Raw genomic sequence first — 14,672 nt, 5'->3', positions numbered from 1 at the left:
TTAGTTGCTCTTGTGTACACCAACAGTGACCAAGTGGAGAATCAAGTCAAGAACTCAACCCCTTTTACAATAGCTGCAAAACAAACAAACAAACAAACAAACAAAATACTTAGGAATACGCCTAACCAAGGAGGCAAAAGACCTCTACAAGGAAAACTACAAAACACTGCAGAAAGAAATCATAGATGACACAAACAAATGGAAACACATCCCATGCTCATGGATAGGTAGAATCAATATTGTAAAAATGACCATACTGCCAAAAGCAATCTACAAATTCAGTGCAATCCCCTTCAAAATACCACCATCATTCTTCACAGAATTAGAAAAAACAATTCTAAAATTCATATGGAACCTAAAAAGAGCTTGCATACCCGAAGCAAGACTAAGCAAAAAGAACAAATCTGGAGGCATCACACTATCTGATTTCAAACTATACTGTAAGGCCATGGTCACCAAAATGGCATGGTATAGGTATAAAAATAGGCACATAGAATAGAAAACCCAGAAATAGACCCAAATACTTATAGCCAGCTGATCTTCAACAAAACAAACAAAAACATAAAGTGGGGAAAGGAAACCCTTTTCAACAAATGGTCCTGGGATAATTGGCTAGCCACATGTAGGTAAATGAAATTGGATCTTCATCTCTTACCTTATACAAAAATCAACTTAAGATGGAATAAGGACTTTAAGACCTGAAACTATAAAAACTCTGGAAGATAACATTGGAAAAACCCTTCTAGACATTGGGTTAGGCAAAGATTTCATGACCAAGAACCCAAAAGCAAATGCAATAAAAACAAAGTAAATAGTTGGGACCTAATTAAAGAGCTTTTGGATGGCAAAAGGAACAGTCAGCAGAGTAAACAGACAACCCACAGACTGGGAGAAAATCTCCACAATCTCTACAACTGACAAAGGACTAATATCCAGAATCTACAGCTAACTCAAACAAATCAGTAAGAAAAAAACAATCACATCAAAAGTGGGCTAAGGATATGAATAGGCAGTTCTCAAAAGAAGATATACAGATGGCCAACAAACATATGAAAAAATGCTCAACATCACTAATGATCAGGGAAATGCAAATCAAAACCACAATGCAATACCAACCTTACTCCTGCAAGAATGGCCATAGTCAAAAAAGCAAAAATGGTAGATGTTGGCATGGATGTGGTGATCAGGGAACACTTCTACACTGCTGGTGCAATAAAAACAAAGTAAATAGTTGGGACCTAATTAAAGAGCTTTTGGATGGCAAAAGGAACAGTCAGCAGAGTAAACAGACAACCCACAGACTGGGAGAAAATCTCCACAATCTCTACAACTGACAAAGGACTAATATCCAGAATCTACAGCTAACTCAAACAAATCAGTAAGAAAAAAACAATCACATCAAAAGTGGGCTAAGGATATGAATAGGCAGTTCTCAAAAGAAGATATACAGATGGCCAACAAACATATGAAAAAATGCTCAACATCACTAATGATCAGGGAAATGCAAATCAAAACCACAATGCAATACCAACCTTACTCCTGCAAGAATGGCCATAGTCAAAAAAGCAAAAAATGGTAGATGTTGGCATGGATGTGGTGATCAGGGAACACTTCTACACTGCTGGTGGGAATGTAAACTAGTACAGCCACTATGGAAAACAGTGTGGAGATTCTTTAAAGAGCTAAAAGTAGAACTACCATTTGATCCAGTAATCCCACTACTGGGTGTCTACCCAGGGGAAAAGAAGTCCTTATACAAAAAAGATACTTGCACATACATGTTTATAGCAGCATGATTTGCAATTGCAAAATCGTGGAACCAGCCCAAATGCCCATCAATCAATGAGTGGATAAAGAAACTGTGGTATATATACATGATGGGATACTGCTCAGTCATAAAAAGGAATGAATTAACAGCATCCACGGCAACCTGGATGAGATTGGAGACTGTTATTCTATGTGAAGTAACTCAGGAATGGAAAGCCAAATGTCATATGTTCTCACTGATATGTGGGAGCTAAGCTATGAGGACGCAAAGCCATAAGAATGATACAGTGGACTTTGGAGACTTAGGGGGAAGGGGGAGGAAGGTGAGGGATAAAAGACTACAAATATGTCATAGTATATACTGCTCAGGTGATGGGTGCACCAAAATCTGACAAATCACCTCTAAAGAACTTACTTACATAACCAAATACCACCTGTACCTCAGTAACCTATGGAAAAATAAAAAATTATAATAAAAATAAATTCAATGTCCTCTGGAAGAAAAAGTGAGTGGATAAACAGTTTGCTACTATACAATAGAATACTTCTCAGCAATAAAATGGAATTTTGGTTATTGATACAATAACATAAATGATTCTTAAAATAATAATGCTGAATAAAAGAGGCAGACAGAAAAGAGTACAACTTGTATGATTCCATTTATATACAGTTCTAGAAAATGCAAACTTAACTACTTGACAAAGTAGATCAGTGGGTACCTGGAGACAGATACTGAGAGAGAAAGGAAAGAGAAAACTTTTGGAAGTGATAGAAGTGTTCACTAACTTGATTCTGGTAAAGGTTTCATGGGTGTATACAAAGGGGAAAGTTCACCAAATTGTACACTTTAAATATGTGCAACTTATGCATCAGTTATACTTCAATAAATCTATTAAAAAGTGATGTATTAATATATTGCTTTCTGATATTTGATTTAGTTAAACCTTTTTGAGTGCCTGAAATGTCACAATTTTCATATATGGTTATTTTCAAATCCCTTTTCAAAGCCTTTTTTTATTTAAAATACCTTATTCAAACTAGATGAGCATTCTCTCATTCTAGAGGAGCTGGTTTGAGTGACTTCTGACATTTGAAGTTCAGGTTGAAACTTGAAGTATAATCAATTAAGTTATTTGCTTTCTTTTCTTACTTTGCCACATCCTAGGAGCAGCAAATTGTTTTCACATTTAAAACTTTTTTAAATAATTGGGCTTAAAGTTTGTACAGAGTATAGTTATACTAGAACTTGATTATGGACCACTTTTTAATCAGAAATTCTAACTTATATAACATTTAAACCCAATCTTCAGTTTAAAGTTTCTAAAAGTGCTCTATAAACCTTGTTAAACTCTAATTTTGGATGACCTATCTAACTATTGATGTGCCATACTTTCAGCTTATTAATGGAAAAATAGCCTACTTTTTTCTCCATGAATGTTAGGTTGCTCACAACAGATAACTTGGTTAATAGAAAAGGATTTTAATACAAAATCATGTTCTTTAATTTAAAAAAAGACAAAAGTGGCTGTGCATTTAAAGATTTTTTAAAACTACTTCCCTGATGTTTATTCTTTTAATCTTTTATAGATATTTTAAGTTCCATAGTTGTTAGTTTTGTTTCAGCTCATTCACACCCTATGACTTTGGTAATTTTTATACTGCAAATTAGTTTAGGCCTGTATGATAACATCAGTTATCGCTTAAAAATTAAACATATCAAGCAACTTTTATTCTTATTATTTAATTTGCAAAATAAGATAGGAACAATAAATTATCTTCAATCATTTACAAAACATTTTGAAGAGTATGGGTGTTGCAGCTGTTGAACTGTTGTTTAAACATTATTTCTCACACTGTGCCTAATGGATTTAATTATGGTTCACACAGTTGTTTCTTCAGATGAAGAGCTATACAGATACATTGTAAACCACCATGAGAACATGTTATTAGGCTGTCTTCGCTGATGAAGGTATTTTCTAATTATATTGTAAAAGTCCTTTGCAAATCAATTCCATTGAGCACTGGCTTTCTCTTATAGTTCACTAATCATTGTTACATACCTAGCTTAAGTACAACAGAAAGCCAACATATTCAAACTAAAAGGCTTTATTGTGACTCGACCCAAAGATTGGCAATAGTGACTAGGCCAAAATACATTTATATTGAGAAGAACCAATCAAAACTGTTTCCTCAACTCTTAGCCAACCTGTGCTTGCCTCTAGGGAGCTCATACTTTAATTGAGGACACTAAACTATCACAAAGAAAGTAAATTTTAATAAGAGCCAGAATGCGACTTTTAGTACATTAGTTGTTTTAAAGAAATAAGATCTGGAATCAGGTGTGAAGAATAGATGGTTGGATATGTTAAAATAATATGAGCAAAGAAATGAGAGGGTAGGAGTGGACTGAAATGATATACATGGGGAAACCAGTCTACCTAAGAGACACAGTTTCATATTTGAAAGTAACAGGTATTAGGATGGAAAAATAGGACTAATCAGACTGAATAGCATAAATAACATGATGTGCAGTTTCACCTTGATACAATGGCCAGTCGTAAGATTTTTTAAAATATTTTTTATTTATAATGAATACCTTTCAAACTTCCAGACAAAATTTAAAATGTACTAAAAGGGATTTCATGAAAAGTAATTCTCCCTCTTAGTAGAGCCTAACAAACTGATTTAAAAATTTATGTGAAGAGCAAAGGTCCAAGAATAGCTGAGAAACTCCAGAAGGAGAAGGCGGGGGAGAGGAAACATTCCCTATCAGATAACAAAGACTTACTATAAATCTATAATTATTAAAACAGTTTGATGTTGATACAGGGATAGAAAACTTTAAAAATAGAGAGTCCAGAAATGATCTATGTGTATTTGAATACTTGACTTATGACAAAATGCGTATTGAAGATCCTGAGGAAACAGTGCCCAGATAGTTGTTTATCTAAGGGGGAAAAATGGAACCCTACCTCATGCCATACAAAAAAATCAATTTTTATGGCAAAATTATAAAATTTAGAAGAAAATATAGGACTTGTCTGACTTTGGGAAGGAAGAATCTCTTAAGCAAGATACAAAAAGTGCTAATCATAAAAGGTTGATAAATTCGTCTACATTGCAATTAATATCTCTTCAGTAAAATACATCATATAATCACAAACTGGGAGGACATTTGAAGTGCCTATAACCATCAAAGAGCTGGTCATTTGGAATAATTTGAGAACTCCTACAAATCAATAAGAAAAAAAGGGATAATATAACTTAATTGAAAACTGAGCAGTAGAAACAAACAGGCATTTCACAGAAGAGAAAACATGAATGGCCAATAAATATAAGAAAAGAAGCCAATCCTAGTACTAATCAGGAAAATGCAAATCAAAAGCAACAAGGTACCATTTTACACTCGCTAAATTGTAAAAATTATGAAGTCTGAAAAGGTGTTCGAAGCAATGTGTTTCAGACATAGCTAAAAGGAGTGGTAAAGTAGTCATTTTGGGGAACACTTTGTTGTAATATTCAAATCACATAACTTACTGTATTTCTGGGTATTACCTAGAAAATTTCTTGCACATGTGTCCCAGAAGACATATATGAGAATGTTCATGGTGGCACTGTTCAGAGTAGCAAAAACCTGCAAATAACCCATTTGTTTGGTGCTATGGTTAGAATGTTTTTGTCCCCTTAAAATTCATATGCTGAAATCCTAACCCCTAAGGTGATAATATCAGGAGGTGGGGACTTTTGAGAGGTTTTTAAGTCAAAATAATAGAGCCCTCATGATTGGTATCAGTGCCCTTATGAAAGAAACCCCAGAGAGCTAGCTAATCCCTCCTTTCTACCATGTGAAGTTACAGTGAAAAGACAGCCATCTGTGAAGTGGCCCTCACCAGACACTGTAATCTTGGACTTCCCAGCTTCCAGAACTTTGAGAAAAAAATTTCTATTATTTATAAACTACCAAATCTGTGGTATCTATTTGGGTAGCAGCCGAACAGACTAAGACACCAGGTGATGGAAGAATGGATAAATTCATTGTAGTACATTCACACAGAATATTATACAGCCAGTGATAATGAACTACAGCTACTTTTTAAAAATTGATGAATCTTAGAAATATGATGTGTGAAAATTGCATATTACATAAGACCATTTTATAAAGCTCAAAATAAGAAAACCACCTAGTATCTGGGTTAGCCGTGTATATGTGATAAAAAAAAAATTTTTAACCTATGGGAATGACAAATACTAAAATCAGATAACAGTTACTTCTAGGGCATGAGACAGGGGCGTGGGCTGGAAAGGAACACAAGGGTAGATACGGTATTGGTAAACTAGACTTTTTTTAAGTTGGAGGGTAGGTGGGAGTCGTGGGTATTGTTTGCTTTTTAACTTACTCGTATATATTCTTTTGTATGTATGAAATATAACGAAAATATCATTTGTAGAAATATGTACACCCTCCTCATTCAACCACACATTTCCCTTCTGCAGAGGCTTGTTAATTATTAATTATGGAGCATCCATACAGTGGAATATAATGCGGCCATTTAAAAACAATGAAGAGCTTCCAACATTCTGAAATGGAATGATCACTGGGTTACATATTAAGAGAAAAAAATGTGTGTGGAATGCTACCATTTACGTTAAAACATGTACGTACACATATATTTGTGTGTGCATACATCAGCTATCTCTGTAAGGTTCCCAAGAAACTGGCAATCATAAACTCTTGACTCTGAGTATGAATTATAGAAACTATATGTAAGAAATGAGGTGGTACCTGCAGGGTGGTGGGGTCGGGGTGGACCAAAGGAGGAGTGTTCAGTAACAAAACCAGAAAGAACCACTAGTAAATCATCACAGGATTCAGCTCTGAGGGAACAAGGATCTGAAAAAGGGTAATGGCTGTGGGACTGCAAGGTAGAGCATACGGAAGTTAAATATGTATTTTAATGCTGTAAATGGTTAAAAAGTGCAGTCTGCACAATTACATCATATAAAACCACATATCTAAGCTATTAAATGCAATGTATTTTTTATTAATGACCTGTTCAAGATGTAGTCATAATGTCTTCAAAAGGGCTTGTGGAATCTCCATTTGTATTAAAACCAGGAGAAATCTCTTCAAAATCTGAAATTCTTCTGGATTTACTCCACAGAAACTACTTTTTGACCTTTCGTCTTGAGAAAAGCATACTTTCTGTCTTTGGTGGAATTATAAAAGTGTTTGCCTCCTAATGTTCCCTAAGTAGCAATGCCAAAAAATACCCTTCTAAGTGGATATTTTAAGTAAAAATACTTTTAAGGCAGAACGTAGATATTATAAGATTTATTCTCTTGTCATCTATAATTAAGTTTAATGAAAATACTATATTTTAGTTCATTTAGGCTGCTATAACAAAATACTATAGACTGGGTAGTTTATAAACAACAGAAATTTCCTTCTCACAGTTCTGGAGGCTGAGAAGTCCAAGATAAGGGTGCCAGCAGATTCAGTGTCTGGTGAGGGCTTATTTTCTCTGCTTCAAGATGGTGTCTTCTTGCTGCATCCCCACATGGCCAAAGGCGAAGGGGGTGACCAGGCTTCCTCAAGCCTCTTATACAAAGGCACTAATCTCATTAATGAGGGTGGAGCTGTCATGACCTAATCATCTCCCTAAGGTCCCTCCTCTTAATACCACATTGGAGAGTTAATCTTGGGAGGACACATTCAGACTGTAGCATACTATAAACTTTTTCTTCCCAATTACATTATGCTGTGAATTTTTGCATATCTATAGTATTGGATAGGTGACTTTTCCTAAGCTGTGCCATCAATATTGACATGCCCATGTGGTTACTAATTTTCAGTAGAAACTGCTGGCACTCTAACCTGAGTCCTATCTACCTTTTCTTCTTTCGCATCCTTCATCCCTCCTTTCTTCAGCACTTTTTGCTGTCATCACTCTTCTTGCAGTTGTTCTTTTTGCCAAAATGAGGGCAGGAGCTAGTTGTATGCAGACATATTGATTGTAGTGTGTGTGGCTTTCTGCTGTCCTGTTTCCATGAGCCTAGGAGGGAGTCGTCACTCTCACCAGTACAAATTGATTACTTCTTGTTGGAGTGCTGAGCCTTTGAACATCTGTTTTTCTTTACGTCATTTATGGGACTCAGAGATCCACTTGAAGTTTTTTTCTCTCATCCCACAGGGATTTTCTAAAACTTGTGTTATTTCCTGTGGCCCAGAGATTGTTTCATTTTCCTGCAAGAGAGGGGAAAAGGATCTAAATGCTTCCTGTGATTGCATAAAGTTTATTTTAGGAACTAAAATCTGTAGTATTTTTTTTTCCTATTGTACACTGTTTTCCTTGCTGAAGAATTTCTGGGGAATATTAGGCGATGTTTACTTCTTGCACCAAGGAAATGTTTCCCTTACTGACTAGAAAGTTTTAAAATCAGTATTCTATGGCCTTCGAGTTGAAAGTCCAGGTGTGATGTGTTTTGTGGAGGAGGAACAAAACATTTCTATGAATTTCTCTCCTTTGTCGAGTTGCTAGCATTCAAGATTGTTGCCTGAAACAGCATTAGTCTCCCTCTACACTAACCAGCTTTTATAAATACTATACATAAAGTTGCCAATAAACAGAAGTATGAAAACCTTTTATTAGCTTATATATCTTTTTATGGTAAGGAAAGCTTTTACTGTCTTGAATTAGCAAGTATAGTAATTGTTTTCTGTTGAATCTGAAAGATTTCTTGTCTTTTGTTGTGAGGAATTTTCATAGAAACAATTTTTTTGTATTTATCTGAAGCTTCTGATTAATTACAGTTTACAGCGAATTATCAAAATGAAGATTCATAATAACCATTTATTATTGAAAAAGGGTAGGACATAGGAGCTCTTTAGTCAAATTTCTTTTTATAAAATGAGTATTGAAAGGATGGGAAAATATTCCATGTAAAAATTTAGGTTGGAACTTGTATAATCCACTTTTGTTTCTGAATGATGAATTTATTGCCATGCTTTTTAGAATGCTTCAGTGTCTTGAGCTTTTAGAAACAAGTGTGTATGTGACTTGCTTGTGCATTTTCTTTCTTCTTTTTTTTTTTTTTTTTTGAAACAAGGTCTCACTGCAACCTCTGCCTCCCAGGCTCAGGCTATTCTTCCACCTTAGCCTCCCTAGTAGCTGGAACTATAGGCATGTACCACCATACCTGGCTAATGTTTGTATTTTTTGTAGAGACTGGGTTTTACCACGTTGCCCAGGCTGGTCTCGAACTCATGAGCTCAAGCGATGGGCCCCCCTCGGCCTCCCAAAGTGCTAGGATTATAGGTGTGAGCCACTGCCCCTTGCTGCTTGTGCATTTTCTAATAGCATCTTTTCCAAATGCAGAATAGAGCCGTCACTTCAGTTTTGGTTTCACTGAACAATTCTGTTAATAAAGATCCTTATTGCAAACCAGTTTTCCTTAACAGTTCATAGGAATTCTGGCATGCTATTATTTAAGCAGTAAATGCAGGAGTTATCAGTCCGCATGTAAGTAAAATTAGTCACCATGTCCAAAATTGGTATGAGAAAGGGGGAAGGGATTGATTTCCTGATGATATGAGCGACCAAATTGTGGGAATAATTTCCTCTTTGTGTAGTTAATTTATTTGTGCTTGAAAGTACTTTACCAACATGAACTTCTTTCCCCGTATTTTTTCATATATTGGTAAGTTGAAAGGCACCATTTTTTCAGGTGGAACAAACAGGTTTGGAAACTTCAACAAATTTGCCTAGGTAAGACCATCAAAGGAAAACCTACTCAGGAAGTCAGGACAAGCCTTTATTAGCTGGAAGAGTCCACACTATTAAGTGGATATCAATTGATGCGAGGAAGATTCTATACTCATTGCTGTACATTATCCATCAAAATTTCTTTGCTTTACTTTCTGGAGTACTAGGTATTAATTTGAAAGGAGATTTTAATTCAAACAGGTATTCCAGATAAATTAGAATGAATTTCAGTGGCATTCTTGTTGAATTAAACATTAATCAATAATATAATTTTGACTTATTTCTTTTATTTATTTGCCATTTCCCTCATTTGGAAGATGTGTTTTATTTTATAGCTTTAAAGAGATATTTAGGCCAGGCACAGTGGCTCACGCCTGTAATCCCAGCACTTTGGGAGGCTGAGGCAGGAGGATCATGAGGTCAGGAGATCGAGACCATCCTGGCTAACACGGTGAAACTCCTTCTCTACTAAAAATATAAAAAATTGGCCAGGTGTGGTGGCGGGCACCGGTAGTCCCAGCTACTCCAGAGGCTGAGGCAGAAGAATTGCTTGAACCCAGGAGGCGGAGGTTGCAGTGAGCCAAGACCGCACCACTGCACTCCAGCCTGAGCGTCAGAGCAAGACTCTGTCTCAAAAAAAAAGAAATACTTTCTTTCTTCAGCTTCATTGCTCATGTATATCTGGCTTTTATAATAGTGGTTGGGGGAAGTTAACAAGAGAGGTTGGCATCTGGAAGAAATGAGGAGTTTGCTTCTTGATTTCCCCACCATGGATGGAGGGTGGTGAAGAGGAAGTGTGGAGTGCTTGAAGTGATTAAATTTGCTGGGCCATCTGGTCATCAGGAAAAGGCTGTGTTTTCAATTTCACAGTGAATGAGAAGTTTATTAAGGAAGGAAGAAGGAAGCCAAATTTAGTTTAAGGAAGAAAAGAATTCGTTTAAGGAAGAAAATAATCATACTTTTCATAATCATAAAAGAAATCATATTTCTGCCATGAAGAGCTTCAGCTTGCTTAATTGTAAAAAGAAGGGTCACCTGTTGAAGACTGTCCACAGGTGGATCTGTGTAATAGTGCTGGCTGTATCACTAGGGAGAACTGGGAGACAGTGGTTTGGGAAGATGAATGAACATGTGAGGGTAGCCTCTTGCCGTGGAGTTGCTCCAGTCCCCTAACGTCTCTGCCCATCCCCATACAATTATTATGAAGGGAAGAAAATGAGTCCAAGGGGTAAATTTTTCTCAGGCCAAGGAAAAAAATTTATTTATGTAATGCCTCGTCCCTTAAATTTTGTTGCCAAAGTCTCTGATCTAGTTATCAGTTGGAAAGCCATGAATCAATGTAATTGATGAGCATCTATCTCCTCATCTGTTTATTGAATTGCCTCATACTTTAAACGTTAAAACCAGGCTCACGTATTATTTACCAATTTTAAAATCACATACTAAGTTCAAGAAAGGCTGTAGGAAGAAAATCAAGACTGGTACAAGAAGTTAGTGCAAAAATCATGTATTTGCACTAAACATTGAAACTGGAAATCTGGCAGAGACATGGCAATGGACACAGGTATGCAAAAAATGAAGAGCCTGGAAGTGAGTCACCTACTGCAGGCTTATCATCATCTCTGCAAGTAATTAATACAATTATTTTATGCTACCTGTATTGAATCCAGAATGCTCAAATACTGGGATGTGATTGAGATTGAGCAGCCTGAAACTTTTTAAAGGATTTGTAGAAATTACGATTCCAAGAAAAGTGAAGATTGCTTTATTCGAGGAACAACTAATTACTAAGGATAGGATGAACTTTTCCTAACCTTTAGGAGACAATTACCCAGATGGCCTTTGGTGTATTAGGAATGTTTATCAAATTCAGAATTCTTTTGGGGTTTATTTGAAGCCTTCAGTATACATAGAGAGAGTTGGGGCCAGGAGCAGAATGCCAGGCAAGAAGAATGGAATGTGCAGAGGCTTGGATGATGAGAGCTTCCAGACTACAGACAAGGTCAGAGTGGCTGATGACTGGCTGGTCTGGGCTGAGAAGTTGAGCTGGGAAGGTACAAAGAGCCAGGTTATGCAGGGCACTAATGCCATGCGAAGGAGTTAGACATTTGCTACAGATGATATCGAAGAATTTTACCAGGCAGCCCTCCCTGTCTGCTGACATCCTGGCTTGCAATCTTTTCTCTTCTCTCTCCATTTCAAACCCATGCTCAAGCCTGGTGCACTGCTTTCATGTGCATGTGGACGGCCCATACCATGCCTGAGTCTCAAAGGCCTGTTCAGTTTCCAAGTTCTCTACCTCTACACTTCTGGTTTTGTTTTCATTCAAATCCACTCTTCATCTGAAATCTGAAACTCTCCTAACAGTGAGTGTAGTAACTTTCGCCCTTCCCACATTCCATTGCCTTCACTGAATGTGCTATTCAGGACTCTGGTGCCTTGATGACCCTTCACCTTGTCCTTCTCCTCTCTCCGTACTTACTTTCTGTCTTTGTCAGGGTTCTCTAGAGACACAGAATCAATAGGACGTGTATAGAAATAAAAGAGAAATTTATTTTCAGGAATTGGCTCACATGATTACCAAAACTGAGAGGCCCAAAATATGCAAGATGAGCTGGCAGGATGGAGACTCAGGGAGGATCCAGTGTTGTGGTTCAAATACAAAGACTGCCTGTTGACAGAATTCCTTGTTGTTTAGGGGAGTTCAGTCTTTATTCAGGCCTTCAGCTGGTTGGATGAGGCCCACCCACATCATGGGGGACAGTGTATTTTCCTAAAAGTCCACCGATTTAAATATTCATCTCATCTAAAAAGCACTCTCACAAAAACATCCAGAATTATGTTTGACCACGTATCTAACACTGTGGCCCAGCTGAGTTGACACACAAAATTAACAATCATACCTTCCTTTCTTTTCCAGCCTAGACGTACCCGGTGAATGATTTCATTTGCTTCTCCCTTTACTCCCTTACCTTGTTGTGTAACCACTACCTTTGCTTTGTTAATGCCAAAGCTTGTATCACTCCTGCAATCCGCTGCTGCTTCTAAAACTGCTCAACACAAGAAAACCACAAACTCAGGTGTAATGGTGCTACAACAAATGTGTGGTCTCCAGCTTCAAATGGGCCCGCAGGGTTGCTAGGAAGTGCTTGTGTGTCCCTGGTCAGCTCCCTCTCCATTCCCACAGAGACTGTCTCAGACCTAAACAGTTCTATGGAGTCCCTGACCCATACCTGTCTCTTTCTCTCTCTCTCTCTCTCTCTCTCTCTCTCTCTCTGTCTCACTTGCTTTCTCTCTCAGCAGTTGAACTTACCTGTTACTCCGCAGTGAAAAGTGTGGTCTCAGGCATGAACCACCTTCAACTTGCTGCTCTTCATCCCTGTCCTAACCATTTGAATAATCTTGGCTTGCTCACATCAGATAATGTTAGGAGCAGATTAAAAGCCCATAGACATTTATACTTAGTCTTCAGAATCCATCCAGAGCGACTCTGCCTCTTCTCAGTTTTGACTTTGCTGGTGCCTTGATTCTTTGCCCCATTTTCCCATTTTCTGCCTTCCACTTGTCACCTTGTTTCTTCAATTTGTGCCTCAATTTGAACTCAGCATGCTGGCTTTGACCTTCATACTCCTCAAGGTCACAGATTCTGGTGGCTACTCTCCTCAGGGTGGAAGACAGTGGCAGTGGCTGGAGAAGCCTGCATTCAATTCCTATATCTGTGGCTTGGCTGGATAACATGGCTTGGTCAGAACTGTGGAGTTCCTAAGGATTTTGGTGGCCCTGTGTCTAACATGACACCTTGCAGTTCTCACTGCTAGCCTCTCAGCAGCCAGCCAATGCTTGTGGCAATTACAAATCTCCAAGAGGACTTCCTGATACCCTCTGGTATACCAAGAAGCTGTACAAAAATGCATTTCAGTCAGTTCTCATCTCTGTGGAGTGGGAGACCAGTTTGGATCTCCTCCAGACATACATCATCCACCCATATAGGCCAGAAATGCTTAGCTCACTACTGGAGTCTCTTTGAAGGGCAGAGTTTCATTACCAATTACCTGCCTCCTAACTCCACCTGCCCCTTCCATGGTAGGCTGTTACATCTTTCAACTTGCCTCACCTGCTAAATATCCACTTTCAACTCCTACATCTGGCCCCAAAACTCAGGCTAGGAAACCTAAGTAGAATTTAGAAAAGGCAGGACAACTGGATGTGGTTGGGCAGATGGTACCAGTCATGGAGAGATGGGAAAAGTAGCAAGACGTTTGAAGAGGAAGATGACAAGTGACTGTGGCCATGTTAAATCTCAAAATTAGAGAACTCAATGAATGAATGAATGAGTCAGTAAATTATCCTTGAGAGGGAGTTAAATTCTTGGGAGTGTCCCGTGTCTTCCTCAGCCTGCTTACAAATTAACGGAGCAATGTGTAGTCATTGTGACCTCCTGAGGGACTTCTATTATGCATAGGTTGTCCAGTCTGACTTACTCAATGTATTCCCTCCCCTCCAGATCATAAGGGTTCCCTTCTTATCATATAAGTTGTTAAAACAAAAGGAACAGTACTAATCACCTTAATCCCAGTCATTTAAACAAAAGGGATTTGTTATATGTAACTGAAAAGTTCCCACTCAAATTGTCTTGTTGTAACAGGAATACCATACACACTCATCAGAGATAAGTCCTGACTCATGGTAGCTTTAGCAGTCTGTCAATCTCTTTGTACTATAATATCTTACCATCTTTGCCTAACTGTTGATGATCTCAAGCTCGTCGCACACAAGGAGACTCAGAAGCTGGTGAACTAAAAAGAGGAGAAAATACCACTAAGTTCACCAACCAATCAGTTTTATTATTTAGGTCAAGTATATAGTTTCTACAGAACAATTACCCAAGGTTCCTCAAAAACACCTCTGTCTGTTTATTCATCAGTTAATCTAAGTATGTAGCATCATTGCTCTTTTAAATGATAGTCAGCAAGGAGAGAGAATAATGAGGACAGGACCTAACTGTTCTGCAGGCATCTAGGAGGGTCTGAAATTGTTAGTTGCCATTTGCAACATTGGTTAGCATCAGAAACAATCATGAAAGAAAACATGTGCTGAGACACCTCCCAAGTATATCTCTGGATTGAGAACCTGGCTCACTTC

The 14,672-nt window shown here is 37.7% G+C and overlaps 1 protein-coding gene across 2 annotated transcripts in view; it reads left to right on the top strand.

Annotated features, from left to right (window-relative positions):
• The window catches only part of NUBPL (NUBP iron-sulfur cluster assembly factor, mitochondrial), a 377,447-nt gene that overhangs the window by 297,971 nt on the left and 64,804 nt on the right, over positions 1 to 14,672 (top strand). Inside the window, exon 13 of one of the 2 annotated variants that reach the window (XM_017895910.1) lies at positions 3,655 to 3,745. The exons of the other annotated variant lie outside the window; for it this stretch is intronic. The gene's annotated coding sequence lies outside the window, so the exon portion shown is untranslated. Of the gene's footprint in view, positions 1 to 3,654; positions 3,746 to 14,672 lie in introns of those variants that run through there. 2 annotated transcript variants of the gene reach the window in all.

The sequence above is a fragment of the Rhinopithecus bieti genome, unplaced genomic scaffold, assembly GCF_001698545.2.
Source record: "Rhinopithecus bieti isolate Rb0 unplaced genomic scaffold, ASM169854v2 scaffold_21703, whole genome shotgun sequence".
Taxonomy (NCBI): Eukaryota; Metazoa; Chordata; class Mammalia; order Primates; family Cercopithecidae; genus Rhinopithecus; species Rhinopithecus bieti.
The sequence above is the reverse complement of the archived record's forward strand: the minus strand, read 5'-3'. Positions and strand labels throughout refer to the sequence as shown.